The sequence below is a fragment of the Balaenoptera acutorostrata genome, chromosome 15 (genome assembly GCF_949987535.1).
Source record: "Balaenoptera acutorostrata chromosome 15, mBalAcu1.1, whole genome shotgun sequence".
Classification (NCBI taxonomy): Eukaryota; Metazoa; Chordata; class Mammalia; order Artiodactyla; family Balaenopteridae; genus Balaenoptera; species Balaenoptera acutorostrata.
Genome location: NC_080078.1, coordinates 40,787,148 through 40,813,794, shown reverse-complemented (window position 1 = coordinate 40,813,794; position 26,647 = coordinate 40,787,148). Strand labels below are relative to the sequence as shown.

Genomic DNA, 26,647 nt, shown 5'->3' with positions numbered 1-26,647 from the left:
ATCTGATAGGCTGATTCCTCTCTCTTTATTTATCTTTCTCAAGGCTGTTTTAGCCATGCTAGTTTCTTTGCCTTTCAGTATAAATTTTAAAATAATCTTGTCTGTATCTTAAAAAAACAAACAAACCCTTTTCTGGGAATTTGATAGGGTTTGCTTTAAACCTGTATATCAATTTGTCAAGAATTGACATCTTAGCTATGTTGGGTATTCTAATCCACAATCATACTATGTCTCTCCATTTATTTAGATCTGCTTTCATTTCTTTCACCCGCATGTTGTCACTTTAGCATACAGATCTTGAACAAGTTTTGTTAGATGTGTGCTCTTGAGTATTTCCTTTTCTTTTTGTGCAATTGTAAATGGTATTGTATTTTTAATTTTGGTGTCCACTGTTCATTACTAGAACATGGAAATACAATGGATTTTTATATGTTTAACTTGTGTCCTGAGATCTTGTTGAGCTCACTTATTAGTTCTAGAATTGTTTTTTCAGATTCCTTGGGATTTTCTACATAGACAGTCATGTTCTCTGCAAACAGGAACAATTCTTTTCTTCCAGTCGTATGCATTTTACCCCTTCCTACTTTTCTTGTTTCTTTCGTTTTCATATTTGCCTTATTGCACTGACTAGAACTTACAGCACGATGCTGAATACAAGTTGTGAGAGCCTTTACTTGCCCTTTTTCCTGCTCTTATGGGGGAAACATTCAGTCTTTTGCCATTAAGTATAACATTAGTGGTAGATTTTTTGGGTAGATTCATTTTTCAAGTTAAGTTCCTCTCTGTTTCTATTTTTCTGAGAACTTTTTTTTTTAAATCATAAATGGATGTTGAATTTTGTCAAATGCTTTTTTCCGCATTGATTGATATGATTATGTGATTTTTCTTCTTAAGACCGTCAGTATGGTGGATTGCATTGATAGATTTTTAAAATATTGAACCAACCTTGCATTCAAATATTTTATTGTTTGAAATAAATCTTACTTGGTCAATATGTATGATTCATTTTATATATGACTGACTTTTCTTGCTAATATTTTGTTAAGGGTTTTTGCATCTATGTTCATTAGGGATATTGGTCTCTAGTTTTCTTTTCTGTACTATCTTTGTCTGGTTTTGGTGTCAGGATAATACTAGCTTCATAAAATGAGTTGGGAAGTACTCCCTACTTTTCTATTTTCTGGAAGACATTGTATAAATTTGATGTTAAGCCTTGCTTAAATATTTTATAAAATTATCCAGTGAAAACATCTAGGCCTGGGAATTTCTTCTTTTTCTTCTTTTTTTTTTTTTGGGCCATGCCGCACAGCATGCGGGATCTTAGCTCCCCGACCAGGGATTGAACCCGTGTCCCCTGCAGTGGAAGCACAGAGTCCTAACCACTGGACCGCCAGGGAATTCCTGTCTGCTTAATTTTTTGAGGGACTGCCATACTGTTTTCCACAGCGGCTGTGCCCTTTTACACTCCCACCAGCCGCCTCATTTCAGTGAGGAGGTAGAAGCTGTCAGATCCATACAGGCTCACCTCCCTGCCTCAGACTATGTTCATTCATTCACACCACCTTCTACTTCTCCTTGTTTGCTACAACCAAGGAGACGTACCTGCTGCCAGTCAGGTATGTCTATCCCTTCATCTGTTTCCACCGTCCCCATCTCCCGGCCCCGCACCCCACCTCCGGCCAATTTAAGGATGTTATGACCTCCTTCACTGAGCCAATTTCCCTCCCCGTCATCTACTGCATCATTTACATCTGCATTCAAGTAGATGGAGTGTTTTCCATCTTTTAAAAACTCTCCCTTGAGAAGCTCACATCATCTATGTGGTATTCCTGCCAAAAATGTTTAACCTGAATCCAGTCATGAGGAAACAATCAGGTAAATCCAGTATGGGGACAGGCAACGTGACAACTGGCCTACACTCTTCAAGCATGTCAGTGCCCTGAAAGACAAGAAAAAGGCCAGGGACTGTTTCCGATTAAAGTATGGAAACCTGACAACCAAAGGGAATGAGTGAACCTCAGTTGGATCCAGGACCAGGAAATAGAAAGCAGCTATAAAGGCCGTGTCTGGACTGCTGGGGAAACGTAAATATGGTCTGTTTGCTAGATGATGTTACCGATTCAGTGTTAAATTTCTTTGGGTGGGATGTGGCATTGAGGTCATGTAGGAGAATGGCCCTGTTCCTAGGAAAGGCATGCTGTGGTATTCGGGAGTACCTGCAACTTTATTTCCAGTGATTCACCCCAAAATGAATATGTGTGTGTGTGTGGAAAGTAAATGAGGCAGAATGTTAACAAATGATGAATTTAGGTGAAGGATGAAGAGCTGTGCGTTGTACTCTTCCTTCAACTTTCTGCAGGTTTGAAGTTTTTCACAATAATATGTTGAGCAGAAGAGAATCAACCCTTTATCCATATCTGTCTGTAGCTGCACCCAGTTTATCCAACCTTCTGGATACAGTCACTGACACTCAAGCTTCCACTCCCCACCCCCCTCCGCCCAGTCATCCCTTGGTCCATCCCAGTGGGCTTCTGCCCATCATCGCACTGGAGTTGCCTCGTCCAGGTCCTGACCGCCTCCGTGCTGCGCACCCTGTGGGCCGCATCCCACACGGGAGGCCACTTCCTTCTCCAAATTCTCTTGTCTCTCAGCCTCGGCGACACCTGCCTCTTCTGGTTTCCCTTCTGCCTCGCTGGATTCTTCTTGCGCTTCCTTACTTGCTCCCTTTGCTCTACCCAATCTCTAAAGTCTGGGTTCCTAGGAGCTCAGGCTCTTTCTTCTTTAAATCTCTCTTCAGGTGATTCATTGATTCCTATGGACTTAAAAACTGAATTTGTTCTAATGATGTCCAAATATACCTCCAGTCTGGATCTTTCCCACCACTTGAAAGCTCTTTTTTTTTTTTTTTTAACTCATTCTCTTGGTTTTTTAAAATTAATTAATATTTTATTGAAGTATAGTTGATTTACAATGTTGTGTTAATTTCTGCTGTACAGCAAAGTGCTTCAGTTATACATATACATATACATTCTTTTTTTAAAATATTCTTTTCCATTATGCTTTATCATAGGATATTGAATATAGTTCTCTGTGCTATACAACAGGACCTTTAACAACTCTTTTTTTTTTTTTTTAAGTTTTTGGCCGCACCCCACGGCATGTGGGATCTTAGTTCCCCAACCAGGGATCGAACCCACGCCTCCTGCATTGGAAGGCAAAGTCTTAACCACTGGACCACTGGGGAAGTCCCAACAACTCTTATTTGACATCGCTCCTTGGCTATTTCACAGACATCTCAAGTTTAACTTTTACTCATTTGTTCATCCGTTGAGCACATATTGAGCACCCACTGTGTACTAGGCAACTGCTCGAAACACCGGGGAAGCACGGGAAGAAGGGCCAGTTATGGCTACACCATTGGAGTCATTCTCATTGGGAGACAGATGACAGGCAAATAAGAAAGGATTTGAGGGTGGTAAGGGCTCTGAAGAGAATAGATGGTAAAGGTGGATGTGTTAGAGGCTGCGTGGGTGGACTTATATTTTGGGTGATCAGAGGTGTATTTTGAGGGAGGTGCATTTAAATGGAGATCAGGATGAGAAGATTTGAGATGAGGAGTCTAGGTAGAGGACATGGTTAGTTTAGTTGCCTTCGGTGGGAATGGGTTTGGCATGTTCTGGAAGTGAGATGTGTCCCCACAACCAGAACCTTGATCCTTTTCCTCTCTGGTTTGTATTTTAAAATTTCAGGGCATTTAAGACCCTCTCGTCAACTCTATCTGAAAAACCTTGAACTGACCTTGAATTCCTATTTTGGGATCTTCTTTTATTTATTTATTTATTTATTTATTTATTGGCTGCATCATGTCTTAGTTGCGGCACGTGGACTCTTTGTTGTGCTGCAAGGGTTTCTCTCTGGTTGTGGCGCGTGGGCTTAGTTGCTCCACGACATGTGGGATCTTCCCCAACCACGGCTTGAACCGGTGTCCCCTGCATTGCAAGATGGATTCTTAACCACTGGACCACCAGGGAAGTCCCTTTGAGATCTTCTTCAGATCAAGAATGGCTCCCTCTCTAAGCCAGAAAGTACTTTGATCCTTTTATGGGCAACAAGTCAGAATGTCAGGACAAGATGCAGGTGTCTGTCAGAGTTTCACCCGTCCTTTTACCCATGTGCAAAGCCCAAATAATCACCTGACATCTGCTTAAAGGGGGAAGGTTTCCATTGTCCGCTGGGTCTTGGAGACCCACCTCCACCCCACCCACTGTCCTCTGCAGCTGCCCTTGTGTTCCTGGTGACCAGAGGGTAACAATGAGAGACGGTCCTGGGACTTACAGCTGAGATGTTGCTGAAGTGTCCCTCCCAGCAAAGTGGAAAGGGTGACCTGATTCTTAAAACCTTTCCAGGTAGAAGTTGCAGCCAATGATGATAAAATCTTTGCACTTCCCTCAGACTGGATTGTATTAAGCCTTGCTAATGAGGCAAAAATCCATCTTTTCTTAATAGGAGGTTGAAACTAATCCTTAAATAGATTGGAAACAGACCTAAATTTTTTTTGAATGGGCAATGCATTGATATCTTTCTAAAATTTTAAAAATTTAAAAAGTGTGCCAAAATTGTTTTCCTTATACCCCTGTCCCCAACCTCCCAATTCCCACCTGCCTCCATCCCTGCCCTACAAATGCATAACCATTATTATCCACTCAGAACCCCCGAGTTGGTATAAAGATTATTTTATACTGAAGACGTTTAAGATTCAACACATGCAGAAAGAAGTCTTCCTAGAGCTTCCTTTATCTGACTAAAAGCATAAACTTCTGAGAAATGAGGGCCACCATAAATTTCCTTTTTGGGGCAGCTTCTACTTCCAGGAGAGAAACCAAGAATAAACCTTCCAAAAATCCCCTCTTGGGAGGGTTTCACGGCCGTGAAGAAAATGGAAAGACCTGCATGAACAAACACTATCACAAACTTTCTCATCACCGGTTTGTTTTCCTAAAAACCCATTTGTCTTTCCTAAAGAAACCTATTTGTTCTCCTATAGAAGTCTCTTTTCTCCCCCTCCATTTCCCCTACGAAGTTAGGTATATAAGTAGATAAGGCCCAAATTCTAAAGACTACTTTGTTACTCATCATTGGGCACTCTTGCATGTATGAATAAATAAACTCTGCCTTTTCTCTTGCTACTCTGTCTTTTGTCACCTTAATTTGCAGGCCCCAATCACAAACCTAAGAAGGTGGAGGAAACTTTTCCTCCCTGGCACTTGCAAAGACTTTTGTGGGGTATATATAAATATAGCTACAAGTCGTTTTGTGGACATTTGTTTTTATTGCTCTCTGGGAAAGATCTGAGTGGATTTGCTGGGTCTTAGGGTAGGTGTATGTTTAATGTTAAAAGAAACTCCAGAATTTCTTCAAGTGGTTGTACAATTTTCAGTTTCTGCCAGCAGGGTATGAGAGTTCCAGATGCCCTCCATTCTGTCAACACTTGGTATTGGAAGTCTTTAATTTTAGCCATTCTAGTGGGTGTTATGTGGTGTTTTGCGTTTTCCGGATGACTAATGATGCTGAGCATCTTTTCATGTGGTTGTCGGCCATCTGTGTATCCTCTGTGAAGGGCCTACTCATGTCTTTTGGCCATTTTTTTTTCATTGAGTTGTTTGCCTTCCTACCAGTGAGGTGTACAGGTACTTTCTATATTCTAAATGCAAATCTTTTTCCAGGTATATGTGTTGTGACTCTTTTCTCCCAGCCTGTGGTCTGTCTTTTCAGAAAAGGAAGCTTTAATCCTCTGAGCCTGACCATGCTCCCACCCTCCCCAAGTGCTGGCCTCCCTGCCCTTCCCACTCCTCTGGACTCACTTCAATCCTTTTCTTTCCTGCTGTGCAGATCAGCTTGCTCAGCGCCTCTCTCTAATCTTGCACAAAACTCTTTTGGGGCTCAATTGAAAAAAAAAAAAAAGGGTCAGCCTTCCTTAGAAAGAAGACATGTCTCCCTGCCCGCCCCCACCCCAGCTCTCTCTTCCAGCCTACCCCTGTCTCATGCCCAGCCCCGCCCAGACCCTCTTCTTCTTCATTCCATTTACTCCTCGATTTCCCTGCCCTTGCTTCCTATCTATCTTGGACCAAAGATTAACCTTTGAGGGTAAAATCAGGCTTTTCCCCCAGTTGAGACTTTTATGCAAAGTGTTCTACCAGAAACCTCTCCAGGTCCAGGAGTGCCAGAAGAAACTCTCAGGGATGGGAAAGTAACTCCTGCCACACCAGGAACCCCACATTGCAGTTTTATGGGGTGAAAAGGAGCCCGAGGAACAAATTGTACTTCTCCTGTAACATTCTCGCCTGTGTGGGCCTCCCGCCCAGGTGTGCCCCTCCTGCCAGATTCGATGATGAAAGTCCATGGAAGCGCTTATTAACCCTCACCTGCATCAGAGTCACTCACTTGTGTAGCTTTTAATCTCCCCTCCCACCTCCCAGAGCTTGGCTCTAACCTTTAGACAGACAGTGGTGGTTCTCAAAGTGTGGTCCCCAGAACAGCAGCGTCTGTACCACCTGGGAACCTGTTAGAAATGCAAACTTCTAACTACAGCAGTGGTCCTCACACTGGAGCATGTGTCAGAATCACTGGGAGGGCTTCTTAGAACAGTTACCACAGAGATTGGCAGGGCCAGCTCCAGAATCCAGGAGGTCAGAGTGGGCCTAAGAATTTGCACTTCTGACAAGTTCCTGCTTCAGGAACATGCTTTGAGTATCACTGTGCTAGAGAGTCTGATTCGGTTGCTCTGGGCTGGGGTGGGCCTGACATCCTACCTTTCAAAGCTCCCTGTGATTCCCATGTGCTTCAACGTGCAGCCGAAGTTGAGAAGTCCACAGGCTAGGGTGCAACACGGCTGAAGCTGCACAATTCCAGCAGAAAAAATGTTTTATTGAACCTCTCTGGTGGCACAGTGGTTAAGAATCCTCCTGCCAATGCAGGGGACACGGGTTCGAGCCCTGGTCAGGGAAGATCCCACATGCCACAGAGTAACTAAGCCCGTGTGCCACAACTACTGAGCCTGCGCTCTAGAGCCGGAGAGCCACAACTACTGAGCCCACACCACAACTACTGAAGCCCACGCACCTACAGCCCATGCTCTGCAACAAGAGAAGCCACCGCAATGAGAAGCCTGCACACCACAACAAAGAGTAGCCCCCGCTCGCTTCAACTAGAGAAAGCCCGCATGCAGCAACAAAGACCCAATGCAGCAAAAAAAAAATAAAAATAAATAAATAAAGAAATGAAGAAATGTGTATTAAAAAAAAAAGTGTTTTATTTATTTAAAAATTTTTTTACATTATAGTTGATTGATTGACAGAAAAGGTGTTTTAACATACAGGACCCTCCTAAAGCATTTCTTCCTTTGTCTAATCTTTCCTTGCAGGCCAGCCCTGCGTGTCCAGTTTGCTCAGGGCCCCGTAAATTTCCACTGAAGTCCAGCAGGGCCGTCTCTGAGGCTCTGAGCAGGCCTGGCTCCGGGGGTGCAGGGCTGCGCCGGCAGCACTCAGCCCCAGGTGCTTGGGGGCTGTTGGGGGACAACTCCAGGGAGTGAGTCCATTGAGAGCTCTGGGAGGGGCTGCAGCCCGCTTGGCTGGAAAGGGACACATCCTTTTTTGTGCTAGGTGAGCAGTAAGGATGGAAACTGTTGCCAAGGGCCTGGGGACTGTGACCGTGTTTGGGACTGTTCCGTTAAACTCCCAGGGGATGTGGTCATGGGATTTCATGGAAGCTTTTGATGTTCAGCCACGCTTCTGTCAAGTGTGGTCACCAAGACCTTTGATTGCTTTTACGCTTTTATTGAGGCATAATCTACACACGGTAAAATGCACAAATCTTAGGTGGACAGTTTGATGAATTTTTACCTGTGTCTACACCCGTGTGACCACCACCCAGATCAGCACAGAGGACATTCCATCATCCAGTGAGTCCCCTCAAGCCCTCTTCCCAATCGCCACCTCCCACCGCCCCAGCAGGCGGCCGCTATTTCGACCCCAGCGCCATGGATGAGGTGTTTTTTGTTGTTGTTTTTTTTATTAGGTTGTGCTGGGTCTTAGTTGCGGCTCGCGGGCTCCTTAGTTGTGGCATGTGAACTCTTAGTTGCGGAATGCATATGGGATCTAGTTCCCTGACCAGGGATCGAACCCACGTCCCCTGCATTGGGAGCGCAGAGTCTTAACCATTGCGCCACCAGGGAAGTCCCCCTGATGAGTTTTGCCTGTCGAACTCCATATAAATTTAGTTATATGGGATGTGCTCATTTGTGTCTGGTTTCTTTTCCTTAACATTGTTTTTGAGATTCATCCATATTATCGCATACAAGAGCAATTCGGTCATTTCCCTTCGGTGCTGTACATGCTATTTCTCCATTCTTCCACTGATGGGCATTTGGGTTATGTTTAGTATCTGGCTATTCGCAGTTCAGCTGTGATGTGCATTTCTGGACATGGCCTTTGTGGTGCACAAGCGCCCTCCTTTCCTTTGGATTTATCCCCAGGAGTTGGAGTTTGGTTGTATGTTAAGTGTATGTTTAACTTTAATTATTATTATTATTTTTTTTAAAGATTTATTTAGTTGCACTGGGTCTTAGTTGCAGCAGGCAGGCTCCTCAGTTACAGCATGTGAACTCTTGGTTGCGGTATGTGGGATTTAGTTCCCTGATCAGGGATCGAACCCGGGCCCCCTGCATTGGGAGCATGGAGTCTTATCCACTGCGTCACCAAGGAAGTCCCTGTTTAACTTTAACAGAAATTGCCCGACAGTTCTCTGCAGTGCTTGGACCAATCCACACTCCCACTGACAGTGCATGCTTCTCCCCAACCTCACCCTCCCTGGACATTTCCAGAGGTTTGGTTTTGGCCATGCTGGTGAGTGTGCAGTCGCAGCACTCGTAGTTTTAATTTGCATTTCCCTGTAACCATTGATGTTAAGCATCTTTTCATGTTTCCCAGCCATTCGGATATTCCCCTGTCCAAGTCGTTTGCGCATTGGGTATGGGTATCTGAGACCTTTTAATTAAGGTAAAAGTGTCGTGAAATAGTGCCTTACTTATGCCAGGAATTGAGAGGGGGCTCAAGTGGGCTTGTGAAGAGGAGGATGAGAGAGAAGGGCCCTTTTTAATGAGTCTGCCCCCGGCCCTGGAAGCTTACCGATCTGTCTCCCCAGCACCTAGAACAGGACCACGCACAAGACTGGAACCCGGTGAAATTCATCAAATAGGGGGACCATCCTTTGTTTTTTTTCGGAGGGCGGGCTGTTTTGGATCTTGCAATAAATGATATTCTCCATTCTTTACTCTTCCATCCCCATGAAGCTAGGCCAGACCCTGTGTCCCCTGCAGTTCTGGACAGCGACCTATAAGCAGCCTTAGGCCACCAGATCATTAATACAGCCCTGACTCAAACCTGTTGATTGGCTTGCTTGGATCCCATGAAAAGCCTCCCCAGTAACTGGGGGTCCTCTGCAGTGCCCTGGGATTGCATCACTATCTATACTCCAATTTCTTCACAGTCAAGATTTGCATCCAATAGCCCAGGGCTCCCAGCACCTGGACCCCTAGATCCCCAGAAGAGACCTCAGAGACCACAGGCTGCCCTCCCCAGCCCAGGTCTTTGTGGAGCATTTGCTCGGCCCAGGGTGCTTTCCAGATTGGGGATGAGCTTTGGATGCGTTGTGTTCTTTTGTGTGCAGGGCTCAGATAAGCAGCCGCCAGCTCATTTCCTTTGCCACCTGGCTCCCACGCGGCCCAGTCCGTATTTGTGAACTGAATGGATAAATGAATGGTTTGGGATTTGATTCATCTCCCAATCAGGCAGTCGATCTTTCATTCCTGCCACCTTGGGCCAAAGGAAAAACCAGGAATGTCTTTTCATGTTTTACCAGAGACTCAAAAATTTTGACATCTTGTTCTTGATGATTTCATAAAGTTCTGACCACCCTTGATTATTGAACACTCTCGTGTCAGCTAAGTGTCTGAAATAGTAAATCCTGTTTCTCCATTGGCTTCTTAATATAAAGGATGGGGGCTTCCCTGGTGGAGCAGTGGTTAAGAATCTGCCTGCCAATGCAGGGGACACGGGTTCGAGCCCTGGTCTGGGAAGATCCCACATGCCATGGAGCAACTGGGCCCGTGAGCCACAATTACTGAGCCTGCGCGTCTGGAGCCTGTGCTCCGCACCAAGAGAGGCCGCAACGGTGAGAGGCCCGCGCACCGCGATGAAGAGTGGTCCCCACTTGCCACAACTGGAGAAAGCCCTCGCACAGAAACGAAGACTCAACACAGTCATAAATAAAATACATAAATAAATAAATAAAAAAAGAACGTGAATTTAAAAAAAAAAAAAAAAAAAAAAAGAATCTGCCTGCCAATGCAGGGGCAAGGGTTCGAGCCCTGGTCCAGGAAGATCCCACATGCCGCAGAGCAACTGAGCCCATGTGCCACAACTACTGAGCCTGCGCTCTAGAGCCCGCAAGCCACAACTACTGAAGCCCACATGCCACAACTACTGAAGCCCTCGTGCCTAGAGCCCATGCTCCACAACAAGAGAAGCCACTGCAATGAGAAGCCCATGCACTGCAATGAAGAGTAGCCCCCGCTCGTCGCAACTAGAGAAAGCCTGTGCACAGCAACGAAGACCCAACGCAGCCAAAAATAGATAAATAAATAAATAAATAAAATTTAAAAAAAAAAAGGATGTGTCCAATTGGAAAAAAAATGATAAAAGAATTAAATGATCAGTGGTGCAGTTCTGGAATCCTCAGAATCAATCAATCAGTTATTTAAGTGACTAATTTTTGTTTTAATATCAAGACCAAGCTTTATTAGGAAGTTACATAATCATCACATCAGAATATCAAAGGCAGAAACCTATATGCCCATTTTGATAAATGACTGGAAAATTCGTGCCATTTACTGATTTTAGATTTTTAGAAATTGAGTAGTAAGTAACATTTATTATGTGTCTTCTTGGTGTCAGGCATTGTGCTAGGCATGATGTATATGATACTGGAGATTTCAGTCTGGCGATGGATGGATTCTCTGACTCAAAGTCTCCTCCTGGAGTCTCATCCCTGATCCTATCCAGATATGGAATTTCTCCCACACTTGTGGATTCCCTGATCCCTCAGCGATGGCTGTTCCACCCCAGCCTCTGGCCAGTTTCCAGTGTCTGATTGTGCTAGGTTGTAATCCCATGTGTTGCCAGTAGGGGCCTCCCTTCTAACACCTGATGTTTCATGGCTGAAAATTTTGGCTTCTATTTGACAAATGAGAACAAGGTAAAAGCGCACTCTGTGGGTTTGAAGTTTCATTTCTTTATTTTTTTGAAGTTAACTTGGAATGAAGAGTGACCGTGGGTAGTGAAGGGCATGTAAAATTTTTTGGACTAGTGCTGTTCGAGAGAACTTTTGGAAATTTGCTCTACAATCTGTCCTATGCGATTTCAGTAGCCACCAGCCACATGAAACTGTTGAGTGCTTGACACGTGGCTGGTGTGACTGAGAAACTGAATTTTAAAAGTTATTTAATTTTAATTAATTTATACGTAAATAGCCACACATGCTCAAGGGTCACAGCTTTAGAATAATTTTTGTTTCTGTCATTTCAGCAAAGGAGAAACCAGAGGGGAAACGCAGGAAGAGCACAGTGGCCAGTTAAGGCTCCTGTTCTCCAGGTAAGGGTTCTGCTTCAGGTTAGTTTATTGTCAAGACAGTGGTGCCAGAGAGATTTGGGAGTCAGTTCTGCCCTTGCCACTTAACAGCTGCTGTGGTTTGGGGCAAGCAAGTTCATCTCTCGCAACCACAGTTCCTTCATCTGTAAATTGGGGCTAATAATAAATACCGACCTCAAGACTCTCGTGAGGAGCCGGTGAAGTGCAGCCTCGGGGCAGCGCCCACAGACAGTTAAGTGCAGCCCCTGCAGGCAACGATGACGGTGCGGCGGCGACAGACACCCAGCTCTGAGCTGGTCTCCCTGCTCAGTGTCGCTAAAGGGGCTGCATCAGGGTGAGGACACAGTCCAAGGTCAAGAACGTCAAGTGACTGGGTTAGCCAGGAGTCTCCTAGGAGTCAGGCAGCTGTGTCAACTTCATTCTCTGGAGGTCAAATCAAAGGGCAGACCAGAGGGCTCCTGGGGTGTTCACCCCCACCTGTGCTTTCTGGACGGTTAACCCCTACAGGGCCTCTGCCCTCCCCCTTCCTCTCATCCTGGTCCAGCAGACTGGCGGCCTCTGCCTGTCTGGGTCATGTTAACCATCTTTTACGAGAGGGCTTTTTGGGTCATACTGATGGGGGTCCTCCCCAGATGCAGCCACCCCATCCTGAGTCCTGAGTGCTCGGGGCCCTAACACACATGTATGTGTGTGAGATGGTGGGGGCTTCCTTTAGCGCAGTGTGGCTCAGAAATCAAGAAAGCTGGTTTAATATGCAGATTCTGAGTCAGGAGATCTGGGGGGCCTGGGAGTCTGCAGTTCTAACAGGCTCTCAGGTGGTGCCACCCCGCTGATCCCAGCGCCACACACAATAGGGAGATTCTCATCAGTGGTTCCCAAAGCCGTGTCCTGAGGGGCAGCAGGCGCGTCCCCTGACAAGCGACTTGTTAGGAATGCAGGTTCTCGGGCCCCATCCAGACCGACTGAATCAGAAACCCCGGGGTGGAACCCAGCAATCTGCGCTTTATCAGGCCTCACTGGAGACTCGGATGTAGCTCAAGTTTGGGAACCGCCGTCCTCAGTCGCTGGTTCTCAAACGTGGCTGCCCTTTGGAATCACCTGTTTCCAGTTGATTGTTTTTCTTTATTTTTTGATTTGTTTTCGATTGTTTCTTTTATTTTTATATTTAGAAATCAGCGTGATGGCGGTATAATTTCCTGGGGAGTTTAAAAAAGTCAGTTGCTTGGGCCCCAACCCCGGAGATTCTGGTTTGATTGTTCTGGAATGCAGCCGGCGGGGCGGGGGTGTTAATTGTTGTCTTTCTGGGTGGGATGTAGGGTCGATTTTTTAAAGTCTTGGCTACTCAGTAGAATTACCTAGAGAGCTTTCCAAGCACAGGTGCTTGGATTCCCCCACCAGAGATTCTAATCTAGGGTGTTTCCTCAGCGTGGAGTTTTTAGGACTCCCGAGGGTGAGAACCACTGCTGTGATGGAGAGAATCCAGGATCCCCCGTGGAGGGGAATTCCTGCTCTGCAGCAGGGTAAGGAAAGGCCTCTTTATCTTCATTAGCGAAAGGGATCCTGAGATAGTCCCAGATGGAAATCCTGACAGTCAGCGGGGAATTGTGGGTGAGAGAGGGATGAGCCCCCAGACAGGAGGAAGAGGTTCTCGTCAGAGAACTAAAGGCACAGACATGGAAAGGACAGCCCCAGGGGCCAATGGGCCTGCGGTGCCTGAGGTTTGTGGGATTTTTTTCCCTTTTAATTTCAACAAAATTTCAGGCTTATAGAAAAATCACAAGAATAGAACAAAGAACTTGTTTTTTACTCTTCGCCCACATTGTGTGTGTGTGTTGGTTTTGTTTTTTCTGAGTCATATGAGAATAAGTTGCAGATAGGATACCCTTTACCTCCCAAAGCTTCAGTTGTATAATTCCAAAAAATACAAAAGCCATTCTCTTCTAGAACTACAGTGCGTTTACCCCGCTCAGGAAACTTCTATCAATCCAGTGATGTAATATCAGGCCTTATTCAGATTCAGATTTCACCAATTGTCCCAATACCTTCCTTTTAAACAAAAGGATATCCAGGATCACAAGATCACAAGTTGCCTGTGGTCGTGTCTCCTCCAGTCTGGAGCCGTTCCTCAGGCTTTCTTTGTCTTTCACAACACTGACAGTTTTTTTTTTTTTTTTTTTTTTAAGATATATATTTTTTAATGCTTTTCTTTTTTAAAAAATTTATTTATTTTATTTATTTATTTTTGGCTGCATTGGGTCTTCGTTGCTGTGCACAGGTTTTCTCTAGTTGTGGTGAGTGGGAGCTACTCTTCGTTGCAGTGCGTGGTCTTCTCCTTGCAGTGGCTTCTCTCGTTGTGGAGCATGGGCTCTAGGTGTGCGGGCTTCAGTAGTTGTGGCACGTGGGCTCAGTAGTTGTGGCTCGTGGGCTCTAGAGCACAGGCTCAGTAGTTGTGGCGCACGGGCTTAGTTGCTCCGTGACATGTGGGAATCTTCCCGGACCAGGGCTCGAACCCATGTCCCCTGCATTGGCAGGCAGATTCTTAACCACTGCGCCCCAGGGAAGTCCTGTTTTTTTTTTTAAATCAACAACTCTTGTTAGATTTGTGAAAGAAGTGAGGCCACAGGGCAAACTGCTGCCCCTGCATCTGAGGCACCGACAGGTAAGAGCAGAGAATCACGGCTTCAGCAGCAGAAAGCTGCACAGGAACCAGGGCTGGGGAAGGGAACCGGAACGGAAATTGACGAATTGCTGGGGGCTCAGTGTAGACCAGGCTGAGAGTTGAAACTCCAGAGGGGGCCCAGTACGAGAGGGGTCCTCACCTGTTTGTGAATTACCTCCAGAAGCCCAATCTGCTCTCACAGGTGAATATTGGGGGAAAACTCCCCTTGTGCTTCCAGCTGGGAAGGAGGAAAGGAGCCATTGTCAACACTGACAGTTTTGAAGAGTGAGAGCCGGTTATGTTACAGACTGTCCCTCAGTTTGGGTCTGTCTGATGTTTCCTCCTATATTAGGGACGGGATGGCATGTTCTTCTCAGTGCCTCGTATCAGGAGAACGTGAGGGTAGTTTCTTGGTTTGGGAGACTGTAAAGCAAATTTGGGTTGTAAATATTCCCAGTGAGAAGGAAAATCAAGACACATAGAGGGAGGCTGGTGTGGTTTGCACAAGCATCTGTGATTAGCTCACATGTTCAAAGGACGGAGCAAAGGTCCAAAGGCAGAGGACTCAAACCAGAGAGGCAGGAAATAGAATAATGGCTGAAAAACTGACACTCAGAATGAGCTGAGGCTACGAAAAATGCGGAGGCAACCAGGGCTTTTAGGTGGCTTGCTTAAGAAACACAATTGGTTTTTCTGTCAATAAAAAAATAGAATGTGTTTATTGTGGAAAATCCAGGAAGCATAGAGAAGAAAAGAGCTACTCCCTCAGTCCTACAATCAGCTGGACCACTGCTGGTATTTTAGCACATTTTCTCCCAGCCTCCAGAAAGGGTGTCTAAAGCCATGCTTGGAGCCTGAAACGAGTGAGATAAAGAAGGACGAAGTCTGTCTGCCGGAGGAGGCGATGTCACGCTGGTGGAGGTTGGTGAGAGAGGCTGCCTGTGTGTCCACCTCTCTCAGCGGGGACATCTGTGAGCTGGGAGGCGGGGCGGAGTCCAGGAGGAGGCGGAGTGTGCATTTGGGACCCAGAGCTACTGCCTCGGTCTTTGCAAAACTCAGAGGCTGGCTCCAAAAGTTTGGGGCTGGGCAAATATTTCACTGATTTGTAAAAATAAAAGCGGGGAGGCAGGGTGTGTGATGGTGGGGGTGGTCCTAACTCGAGACTGAGCTGTGTGCACTTAAATTCAGACTGGGGAGGCCCCGGGGGCTGGGGGGGGGAGCAGGCAGGGAGATTTTGTCACCCAAAATAGCCTTCGCAACCTCCGTCCAGGTGGGTATTGCTTATTCCTGTTTACAGACAAGGAAACTGAGACTCAAAGGTAGGTGATGTGTCAGACCCCATAAGTGCCCCACCCAGGTCCTTGCTCACCCAGAGGTCACCCCCGAGAGTCCCATATGTGCTGATGGCTTCCTGTATCTCTGTACAGGGTGTTCTCTGGCCCTTAGCGTGGGGGGGGGGAAGGTAACACCCCAAGAGTGACCCTCAACAAGGGAGTTGATGGTGAATACCCCAACTTGTTTGCTCCTTGCTGAGACAATTTTTTTAATTGTGGTAAAAAAACACATTATGTAAGATTTACCATCTTAACCATTTTTAAGTTTCCAGTGTTACCTGCATGCACCTTGTTGTGCAACAGATTTCTAGAACCTTTCATCTTGCAAAACTGAAACCCTATACCCATTGAACAGCTCCTATTCCGCTCCCCCAGCCCCTGGTAACCACCATTCTACTTTTCTGTTTCTATGAATTTGACTACTTTAAATATTGCACATAAGCAGAATCATGCAGCGTTGGTCCTTCTGTGACTGGCTTATTTCATTTAGCATGAAGTCCTCAAGATGCATCCATGTTGCAGCATATGACAGAATTTCCTTATTTTTTAGGCTGAAAAATATTCCACTGTAGGTATGTACGACATCTGGTTTATCCATTCATCCACTGATGGACACTTGGGTTGCTTCCACCTCTTGGTTATTGTGAATAATGCTGCTATGAACATGGGTGTGCAAATATCTCTTTGAGATCCTGTTTTCAGTTATTTTGGATATATACTGAGGAGTGGGATTTCTGGGTCACACAGTAATTTTAAGTTTTTGAGGAAACTTCATAGTGTTGTCCACAATGGCTGCACCATTTCATTGATGAGACAATTGTAGGTCCCTGGAGGGACTGGTCACTGTGGTAACCCACTCATAAACGCTATCCTTTTATTGGCTGCCTTCTCTTCCCTGTCTCACCTCCCCACTCTCCTACCTGGCTTTCCTGGAATCCAGATAAACTACATGCACCAGGTCTTTGTTGCAGGGTCTGCTTCTGGCTGGACCCTCAACTAAGGCCTGTCACTTGCCTCAGGTTACACAGTTAATAAGTGGCTCATTTGAGTATCTATTGGTATATAATAAGCCACCCCAGGACTCAGTGGCTTAAGACAACAATTTATTGTCACTGCGGTTCTGCGCGTTGACTGGGCTCGCTGGGTGGTCTTTACTTGGGGTCCGCTGTGGTTGCAGTCAGATGTTGGTGGGGCATGAGGGCTCTGAAGGCTTGGCTGGGCTGGACGTCCATGGAGGCTTCTCACTCTGGCCGTCTGGAAGCTCAGCGGGGGCTGTCGGCCAAGTGGTCTCTCTGTGTGGTGGGCTTCCTCACAGCCGGGTGGCTGGCTTCAGAAAGGAGCATCCCAAGAAAGAACATTCCAAGAGGCAGGAATGGGAAACTGCCAGCCCAGTTTAGGGCTTTGCCCAGAGATGCCACAGTGTCTTTTCCACCACATTCTATGGGAGAACGCACAATAGACTCGTCCAGATCGAAGGGGTGGAGAAATGGACTCCACCTCTTTAATTTTATTTATTTATTTATTTATTTTTGGCTGTGTTGGGTCTTCATTTCTGTGCGAGGGCTTTCTCTAGTTGCAGCAAGCGGGGGCCACTCTTCATCATGGTGCGCGAGCCTCTCACTATCATGGCCTCTCTTGTTGCGGAGCACAGGCTCCAGATGCGCAGGCTCAGTAGTTGTGGCTCACGGGCCTAGTTGCTCCGCGGCATGTGGGATCTTCCCAGACCAGGGCTCGAACCCGTGTCCCCTGCATTGGCAGGCAGATTCTCAACCACTGCGCCACCAGGGAAGCCCAGGTCTGTGTCTTTATTCCCATCTTGCCACTAGGTTCTTCATGACCTTTTTTTCTTTACCCTTAGATTCCATATATATGTGTTAGCATACTGTATTTGTTTTTCTCTTTCTGACTTACTTCACTCTGTATGACAGACTCTAACTCCATCCACCTCACTACAAATAACTCCATTTCGTTTCTTTTTATGGCTGAGTAATATTCCATTGTATATATGTGCCACATCTTCTTTATCCATTCATCCAATGATGGACATTTAGGTTGCTTCCATGACCTGGCTATTGTAAATAGAGCTGCAGTGAACATTTTGGTACATGACTCTTTTTGAATTATGGTTTTCTCAGGGTATATGCCCAGTAGTGGGATTGCTGGGTCGTATGGTAGTTCTATTTTTAGTTTTTTAAGGAACCTCCATACTGTTCTCCATAGTGGCTGTATCAATTTACATTCCCACCAACAGTACAAGAGGGTTCCCTTTCCTCCACACCCTCTCCAGCATTTATTGTTTCTAGATTTTTTGATGATGGCCATTCTGACTGGTGTGAGATGATATCTCATTGTAGTTTTGATTTGCATTTCTCTAACGATTAATGATGTTGAGCATCCTTTCATGTGTTTGTTGGCAATCTGTATATCTTCTTTGGAGAAGTGTCTATTTAGGTCTTCTGCCCATTTTTGGATTGGGTTGTTTGTTTTTTTGTTATTGAGCTGCATGAGCTGCTTGTAAATCTTGGAGATTAATCCTTTGTCAGTTGCTTCATTTGCAAATATTTTCTCCCATTCTGAGGGTTGTATGACCCCATTTTTATGTCCGGACTGATGTGGGCTGGGGAAGCAGAGTTCTTAAGTGGATTGATAAAAGTAGAGACAGTAACCTTTTGGAAAATGATAGAGCAGAGCATGACATGGTTTATTTGTAAACATTAGGAAAGAATGCAGTGATCAGGAGGTGGGAAATCTTGGTGTGGGTGAGCTGAATAATGCATCCCCCCCCACCCCCCAGAGATATCAGGTCCTCATCCCTGGAACCTATTGATGTTATAAGGAAGAAGGGTCTTGGCCAATGTGACAAAGGATCTTAAGACAGATTATCCTGGATTATCTGGCTGGACCCTGAATGCCATTATGTGTGTCCTTATAAGAGACAGGCAGAGGAAGACCTGCACGCAGAGAGGAGAAAGTGAAGTGAAGACAGAGCAGAGAAAGATTTGAAGATGCTGGACTTGAAAGTTGGGGTGATGCAGCCATGAGCCAAGGAATGCCAGTGGCCACCAGAGCTAGAATATACAAGAAACCCTAGAGCCCCCCAGAGGGAGCACAACCCTGCCCACTCCTTGATTTCCATCCAGTGATACAGATTTCAGACTTCTGACCTCCAGACCTGTGAAAGAATATATTTCTACTGTTTTAAGCCAACAGATTTGTGGTAATTTGTTACAGCGGCTGTGGGGAAACTAATACACAAGCTAAGATAACTTTCTTTGTAGACAGTGCTGGTGAATAGAGTGAATGAAAAAACTGTATCCAGCCAGCATTTGAATAATGGGTTGGAAAACTCATTGATAATGAAAGCATTTTCAGGGCATTTATGGCAGGTTGCACAACTCTCTGCAAAGTGTTTGTTGTCAAGGGGTCTCTGGCCCCAGGCAGTAGTGGAGTCTGTAATGGAGGGCCGAAGGGCTCTGCGGTTAGCTCTGCCCAGGTCACTAATTCAGCCAACTTTCCAGATGCAGATGGTGAAAAACTATGGCATCAGATATGAAGGTGATGCAATGTTGGGGGCAAGAGTGAAAGTGATCACTGAGCTGAGATGAGTTATTTCGATAGCTTGGAACGTTAGAATGAAGCTAAGATAAAACTGAAGCGAGAGAAGGTTAGATTTTAAAGAGAAGTCCATTGCCCAAGTGCAGAACTGGTTAAGGGGGTCTGGCCAGGCTGTAGTTTCTGTGAAAAGGAGCTCGGGGCTCTAGTCAAGAAAGCTGTATAATTTTTTATAAGAAGAACATGATTTGGGGTGCTTTGTGGGAGTGCAGTGTCCAGTTCATGGTGGGGGGGGGGTGTCCTAGGTACTGACTGGTGGTTGGAGCATATTGGATAACTTGCATTTTTAACACCTCCTTCCTTTTTTTACAACGAGGGGCAGGACAGTAAGGAATCAGGAAACCAAGTGTGCTGGATCACTGACCATGTCCATTCTCTGCCCTTCACCACTCTGCTCTTTGCCCCTGCAGGCTTCAGACTTTATCACCCAGAATATCAGGCTCCCTAATGCCATGTTATGTGTAACAATACTTAGTGGCCTAAAGCAACAACAGTCATTTACTGTCTCACAGTTTCTGTGGGTCTGGAATCTGGGAGTGGCTTAGCAGGGCCGTCCTGGCTCAGGGTCTCCCATGAGTTTGCCGTCAAGATGCAAGATCTACACTCACCCGAAGGGTTGACTGGGGCTGGCAGACTGGCTTCCAAGACGGCCACTCACATGGATGCAGTGCTCATGCTGGCCGTTAGCAGGAGGCCTCAGTTCTTGACCCCACGGACCTCTCCATGGGGCTGCTTGAGTGCCCTCACCCCATGGCAGAGGCGTGATCCCGGGGAGAGCAAGGTGGAAGCCACAATGTCTGTTATGACCTAGTCACATCCTGCCCTTCCACAACAGATTGCTCAGGTCAGCCCTCTGAAATGTGGGAAGGGACTGATTGCCAGGAGGTGGGGGTCCATCTGAAAGGCTGGTTACCATGGGAACAGGGATGGGATGCCATGTGGCTGGAAGGTGATCGGGAGAGGCTGGAGCTGGAGGGTGTGATGAAACCGTCCCCCACTCAGGCTGGCCGAGTTCCGGCCAAGCTCCGGGATGGAGGTCTCCGCTCTGCATCCTGTCAGTGGCACTTCTGCACGTGCTGGGAGGGAGTGGAGGCCTCCTCTGAGCCCTGCCAGAACATGTTACACTGTCCACAGAGCAGGGCTCCAGTGGAGGGTCACGCATCGTGAAGACAAGGGCTGTGGAGCTGCTGGCAGGAGACAAAGGCCTCCATTGAGGGAATATGACATCGGGGACCAGCCTGTCCACGGCCACCATGATTGTCAGGAAAGAGTAGGCATTTCAAGAGGGCGCAGGAGGTGTTGCTGAGACTCGGTCGTTGACACGCCACCATGGCCGCACACCCTCCCCACTCTGCCGTCTCAGGGGCGGTGCCAAGGTTGCTGGGATTTGTCTGAAAAGGTCAGTTGTTCAAAATGGCTCTTTAAATACACAGTGTTTTCTGAGCTTCCTGCAGTTTGTTCCGCCCGGTTCGGGATGGCGCTTTCTGTATCCACCTTCCAAGTTTGTGAAGCACGATTACCCGTTAGCACGAGGTGAGAAGAGATGAAGAACCAGGAGAGGGTTTGCACGTGGCCGTTTGGGACGGCTGGAGGGCACGTGGAGGTTCTGTCTGTGTCCGTGACTTCCAGCTGAGGTCAGGTATCCAGCAGAGTGCTGGCAGATGCGCTGTCCTGGGTGCAGCAGCGAGGACAGTGGACTCAGCCGCATGTCTGCTGGCTGGGGCTCTGTGGGCACCTTGGGGCTTGCCATTGAGCAGAGCCCCCAGCTGCATGAGGGTCTATCCTTAATGCTGTCATGTGTTACACTGTTACCAGTGAAGTACACCTTTGCAGTGACCTCTCGTACCTGGGGAGCTACGAGCACAGGAAAAAATCCCATCATAAGGACTTTCCTTGGGAAAGTTCACTGGCTCCTGGATCTCCCAAGGCAGGGGGCTCCTGTGATAGGCCTGAGTGTTCCTGATGGGAGCATCAAGAAAGAACATCTCTGGGAAAGATTGTGCTGGTCGGACGCTTAAAGATCATAGGTCAAGGTGGAAGGCCACCTGAAATATTCACGAGAGCTGTCGGGGAGGACAGGCTGGTATTTTGATCAGGACTCAGCCACTAAATGAACGGGGTGAGCTTTGCAAGTTAGTTTGCGCCTCATGGAATGGCTGGCTGGCTTCCTGGCCTTCCAGCATCTGCCCCCTCTTTTCTCGGCCTCTGATTTCCTTCTGGGAAACTATCTGCCCTTTCCCCACTCGGGTGCTGTCAGGGAGGTCGCTGGAGGGGACATTGTCGGGAAGTATGCGTAACTCCAAGACAGCCCTTGCGTGCGCCCTGGTTTGATTTACCTGAATGTCTGGGGTCCTGAACAGCTCTGAATCAGCTGAATTGTCCATAAATGGAACCATATTTTAACTTCAGGGGGAAGTTTGTTAGTTTAAAGGTAACGAGTTGAAAATATTTGTAAAATCAAAACCATTATTTAGTTGTGCAAATGACTACTCCCTGTTCAATAAATTCATAATTTCTAATTGGACTGCACACTTTCAAAGGCTTTGTGAGAGCATATCTTTCAGCGCTCCTCCTCCCTGCTCCCCGCCCAGGTCCCCCTGGTCCCTCTCCACTCTGACCTGGGTCCTGGGATTCTGGACACTTAAGCCATGATGTCTTGTTTCCAGCTGGGTCCATCCAGTGGCATGATGTCTGGGGGGCAGGAGGAAAGTGAGGTCTGGGTGTTTACCCCCCCAGCTCCTTCCTTTCTGGGTTTGCACAGGTCGGGTGCCTCCCTCTCCTAAAGGCCCCAGCTCCTGCCTAGGGCCCTCTCCACGCAGTCATTCTCTCTGGGTTCTGGTGATCACTCGTCAGCTCTGGGAAGGGCCCCTCGATGTTGCTGAGCCCAGGATTCTGCACAGCCCCGCACTCGTTTCCTAAATCCTGCTGCTCCTTTGTGAATCATCTCTCTACCGAACTCCCCTCAAATCACCCAGTTTGAGTGCCCTCTGTGCCCCCAGGGACTGTGCCTGACCCGATATTCAAAACTTTATTTTGTACAATATTTTAAAAAGCTCTGTGGTGTCCTCTTCCTCTTTCGAAGGCCTCAGGAGGGATGTGGACGTGTGTGCTCAATCGAATTGCTATTGTTTGAACTTGAAAACAGGCCTTTGGGGAAGGAGACAAGAGTAGCTTCGTGCTTTTTTTCAGCGCAAGAATCAACCGTGTTTTAAAAGTCACGGTTGCCGGGGAACGGGGACCAAACTGGAGATGGTTTCGTCCCCAAGGGGGCTGTCCTCAGAAAGCTCACAGTAAGTCAGAGCAGGACTGGAGGGGAGGATGCGTGCCTGCACCACGCTGTGTGTAGGGAGCTCCAGGTGGAAGCCAGGTCGAGGGCTGGGGTGGAGGAAGGAAATCAGGATGGGAAGGAAGTCAGTCCCTGCTTCAGAAAGGATCCTGGGAGAATTCCCTGGCGGTCCAGTGGCTAGGACTCCACCCTCTCACTGCTGAGAGCCTGGGTTCAATCCCTGGTCCAGGAACTAAGATCCCACAAGCCATGCAGTGTGCCCCCCCCAAAAAAAAGGGTCCTGGGAGAGGGCTCTGGAAGGGACGTGTACCCCAAACACTGGTGACAGTCACTACAAAACATCCTAGGGTAAGGGACAAGTCAAAGAAATAAATATTAGTAGAACATCCAGAGTACATGGGGCAGTGCAGCTGCAGCACAGAAGAATATCCAGTGATACCGGGGGAGGCTCCTGGCGATCAGTGAATAAAAGCGGGTTGCAGCCCATTGTGCACGTGTGGGCCCATTTCTGTGGAATGAAGTCTGTATTTATTCAGAGTGTAAAGACTGGTGAACTGGAGGGGAACCACAGTTGGCCAAGTGTGAGGTAAGGAGAGAAGCAGACAGAGAGACAAAGGAACCTGGATGAGAACCTGGCTCGGGTTCCTCTGTCAAGTCAGGGGCCCCAGGGCCCTTAGAGAATTTCCTCTTCTTCTCCGAGTGGGTCTGAAGAGGGGTCTGTTATTTGCCGCTTTGAGATTACCGAGACATTAGCATAGCTATTATCATACCCATTTTACAGACGTGGAAGCAAAGGCTGAGAGACACCTAGCAGCTTGGAAGTAAAAGGTAGCGTTGGGATTTGAGTCGAGGTCATCTGAGTTGAATAGCGAACACTTTGCTGGAGCTGGATGCTGTCCACGGCCCCCAGCTCTGTCAAGGCAACAACAGACCAGCAGCAACTCAGCTGGGATCACTAAGGATGTTTTCCTAATGGCGTGGCTGCTCACAGCCAGGTGGGCAGGGTGGAGGGAACCACAGGGGCTGATGAGCCGTCCACTAGCAGCACCAGCCTGCAGGGCCCAGGGAGAGGGTTTTCCAGGGCAGCTACCGACCAGGAGCCCCGCCAGACCCCAATGACTGAGGGAGGGAGGATGAGGGGCGGGATCAACGCCTGCAGGACTGTGGGGCCACCCGTGGATGGAGGGATTTTCTGGAGAAGCCAGAGAGGGTGCCCAGACCCCGGACTGACCCGAGGGAGGAACCCTCCCAGTTCTCTCCCTGGACGTGGTGCCCAGATGCCCACCGCAGGGGGCGGGGCAGGGGCTACAGAACTTTCTCCTCACCCCGTCACCACTGCCTGATGCCAGCAGACGCGGGACAAAAGTTTGTCGCGTGTGAAGTAAGCAGGAGGTGAGACCGAGGTCTGGAATGAAGTTCTACACCAGAGCAGACCTTGCTCAAGCCCAGGTGCAGGCAGAGCACAGGGAGGGACGAGAGAGGAGACAGGAAGGGGGAGGTGATGGTGCGATAGTGGGTGGTTACCTGCGACGGCACCTGGGACTCCATCCTCCGGGGACCATTTGAGGAACCGGGTAGGATGCACCCCAGAACTGTCCCACCGGGAAGGGGAAGCTGCGGGACGCACCGGCCAGCTCCTAACCCTCGTGGGTGGAGGTGGCTCCGGGCGGCATTAGATACCCCGCGCCCCGCGCCCCGCGCCCGGCTGTCTGAGCGCCTTCAGCTGGAGGAGCAAAGCCCTGCGGGCGCTCGAGGCGGGAGCCGGGCCTCGGGAGCTGCCCGCGAAGCGCAGGTGAGTTCGGAGGAGGGCGGGGCGCGGGCGCTACAGCCGCTCCGGGTCCACGGAGGAGACGCGGTCTTTCCGGTGGAGACCCGTCTACCGAGCGCCTGCTGTGTGCACCGGGGCGCCCGGGGAGGCCCGTCTACCGAGCGCCTGCTGTGTGCACGGGGCGGCCGGGGAGGCCCGTCTACCGAGCGCCTGCTGTGTGCACCGGGGCGCCCGGGGAGGCCCGTCTACCGAGCGCCTGCTGTGTGCACGGGGCGGCCGGGGAGGCCCGTCTACCGAGCGCCTGCTGTGTGCACCGGGGCGGCCGGGCAGGCCCGTCTACCGAGCGCCTGCTGTGTGCACCGGGGCGCCCGGGGAGGCCCGTCTACCGAGCGCCTGCTGTGTGCACCGGGGCGGCCGGGGAGGCCCGTCTACCGAGCATCTGCTGTGTGCACCAGGGCGGGTGGGCGGGCGGGCGGGCAAGGCACCCGCTGAGCGCCGCGCCCGGCCTGGAGGTGCTGCCATGGACGCGCGCCCAATAAAGCCTTGGGGTCCTGCGGTGTGGGGAGTCGAGGGGACAGTGGAGGAGACGGGTTTGAAGGGTTGAGATAGCCTCTGCGGGGGCCCGGGAGGGTCTCTGGTTTAGCAGAAGCACAGGCTTCCGAGCTTGGAGGGAGTGGAGCGGGGCGGGGATGGGGTCAGCCGGCAGGACCGCGGGTGCCCGCCGGACGTGTCGGCTGTGTCCGCAGACCGCGGGGCCGCCGCAGGTCTTCGCTCCCATCGCCGGGGTCCCATTCAGCTGGGCTGGAGGGTGTGGGACGGCTGGTGGCTGGGACGCGATTAGGGGAGGACTCGGTGGAGCCCTTCGGCCGGACCGCAGCCCGAAGACCGTGCGGGAGCCCTGCCCGTGCCCCGGGCACTCGGCCAGCGTGTCCCCGGTGCCCGCCGCGCCCGGTGCCTGGCGGAGGAGGGGTGGCGGGTCCTCCCCGCACAGAGCGGCCTTTGTGCCACCGGCCCCACACAGGCTCTCTTTGTGGCCGGTGCCGGCGCAGGTTTTCCGTGAGCAGCTGGATACGGTGGTCGCAGGGCCCTGCGGGGGGCGCTGGGGGGATGGCAGGCCGGGCTGGGGGCTCCCGGGGTGTGAGTGGGGTCCCTGGAGAAGGTTCCCTCGGGCAGCCAGGGGTGCTGATCGGTGGGTGACTGCCACCTCCAAGGGGTCCACACCCTCCCAGGGCAGGAGGCCCTCCTGACCGCCCCTTACTAATTAAAGCAGCTCCACAGACCTCCCCCCCACTGCCGCTGTGTGCCTTCCACACCCACACCCGGCATGTTTCTCACGCTGGCCCTGGGGAGACTCCTGGAGAGCCGATGGTCCGTGTGGGTCTCCCTCTCACTCAGCCTCCCAAGGCCATGCTCAGCTCCTCCTGGACGGTTTTTCCTGGCCGCCTCTCTGGCTGTTTCTCAGATGGTCTCGCCAGGCGGGGCCTCACAGGCGTGCAGTGCGTGCGATCACAGAGGCCCTGTACTCACGAGGGCCTCACGCTTGGCTTAATGCTCTGCTGTCACTATCTTGAAATTCTTAATGATTTTTGAACAAGGGCCCTACCTTTTGACTTTGTGCTGAGCCCCACAAATGATGTCACTGCTCCTGTCTTGGGGCTCAGGAGGGGTAGGAGTGTACTGAGTCACGGTCGGGGAGGGTCCTCAGCTCACCTCCCCTCTCAGAAGTTCTTCCTGCTCTGGGACTCAGGGTGGGAATAGAGGACAGAGCTGTGAACAGTTGGGGTTACACGGCAGCCTCATAAGCACTTTGCAAGTGGCAATTTACTCTAAGAATTAGCTTTAAAAATAATTGCTTCATTAATTATACATACTTATTGTGAAAATGTTAAACAATACAGAAAAAGACGAAGAAGAAAGGAAAGAGAAAATTTAAATTCCATCATGGAGAAATGACCATTATTAGCATTTTGGTGAACATTTTTACAGTGCTCTGTGTGTGTGTACATTTATATACTGTCTTAGCTCAAACTGCTGTAACAAAAATAGCACAGACTGTGGCTTAAACAATAAATGTCTATTTCTCACAGTTGTGGAGGCTGGGAAGTCCAAGATCAGAGTGCTGGCAGATTTGGTGTCTGGTGAGGACCCACTTCCTGGCTATATATCCCATCTTCTCACTGTTTCTCTTCACGTGGCAGAGAGCGAGCTCCATATAAGGGGTCTAACCCCATGCTGCGGGCCCCACCCTCATGACCTCATCTAAACCCAATTACCTCCCAAAGGCCC

At 48.9% G+C, this 26,647-nt stretch overlaps 1 long non-coding RNA gene across 1 annotated transcript in view; it reads left to right on the top strand.

Moving 5' to 3' along the window:
* The window catches only part of LOC130704942 (uncharacterized), a 53,571-nt gene that overhangs the window by 6,250 nt on the left and 20,674 nt on the right, over window positions 1–26,647 (top strand). Inside the window, exon 2 of the long non-coding RNA XR_009005500.1 lies at window positions 11,640–11,705. This is a non-coding gene — a long non-coding RNA (uncharacterized LOC130704942). The remainder of the gene's footprint in view (window positions 1–11,639; window positions 11,706–26,647) is intronic.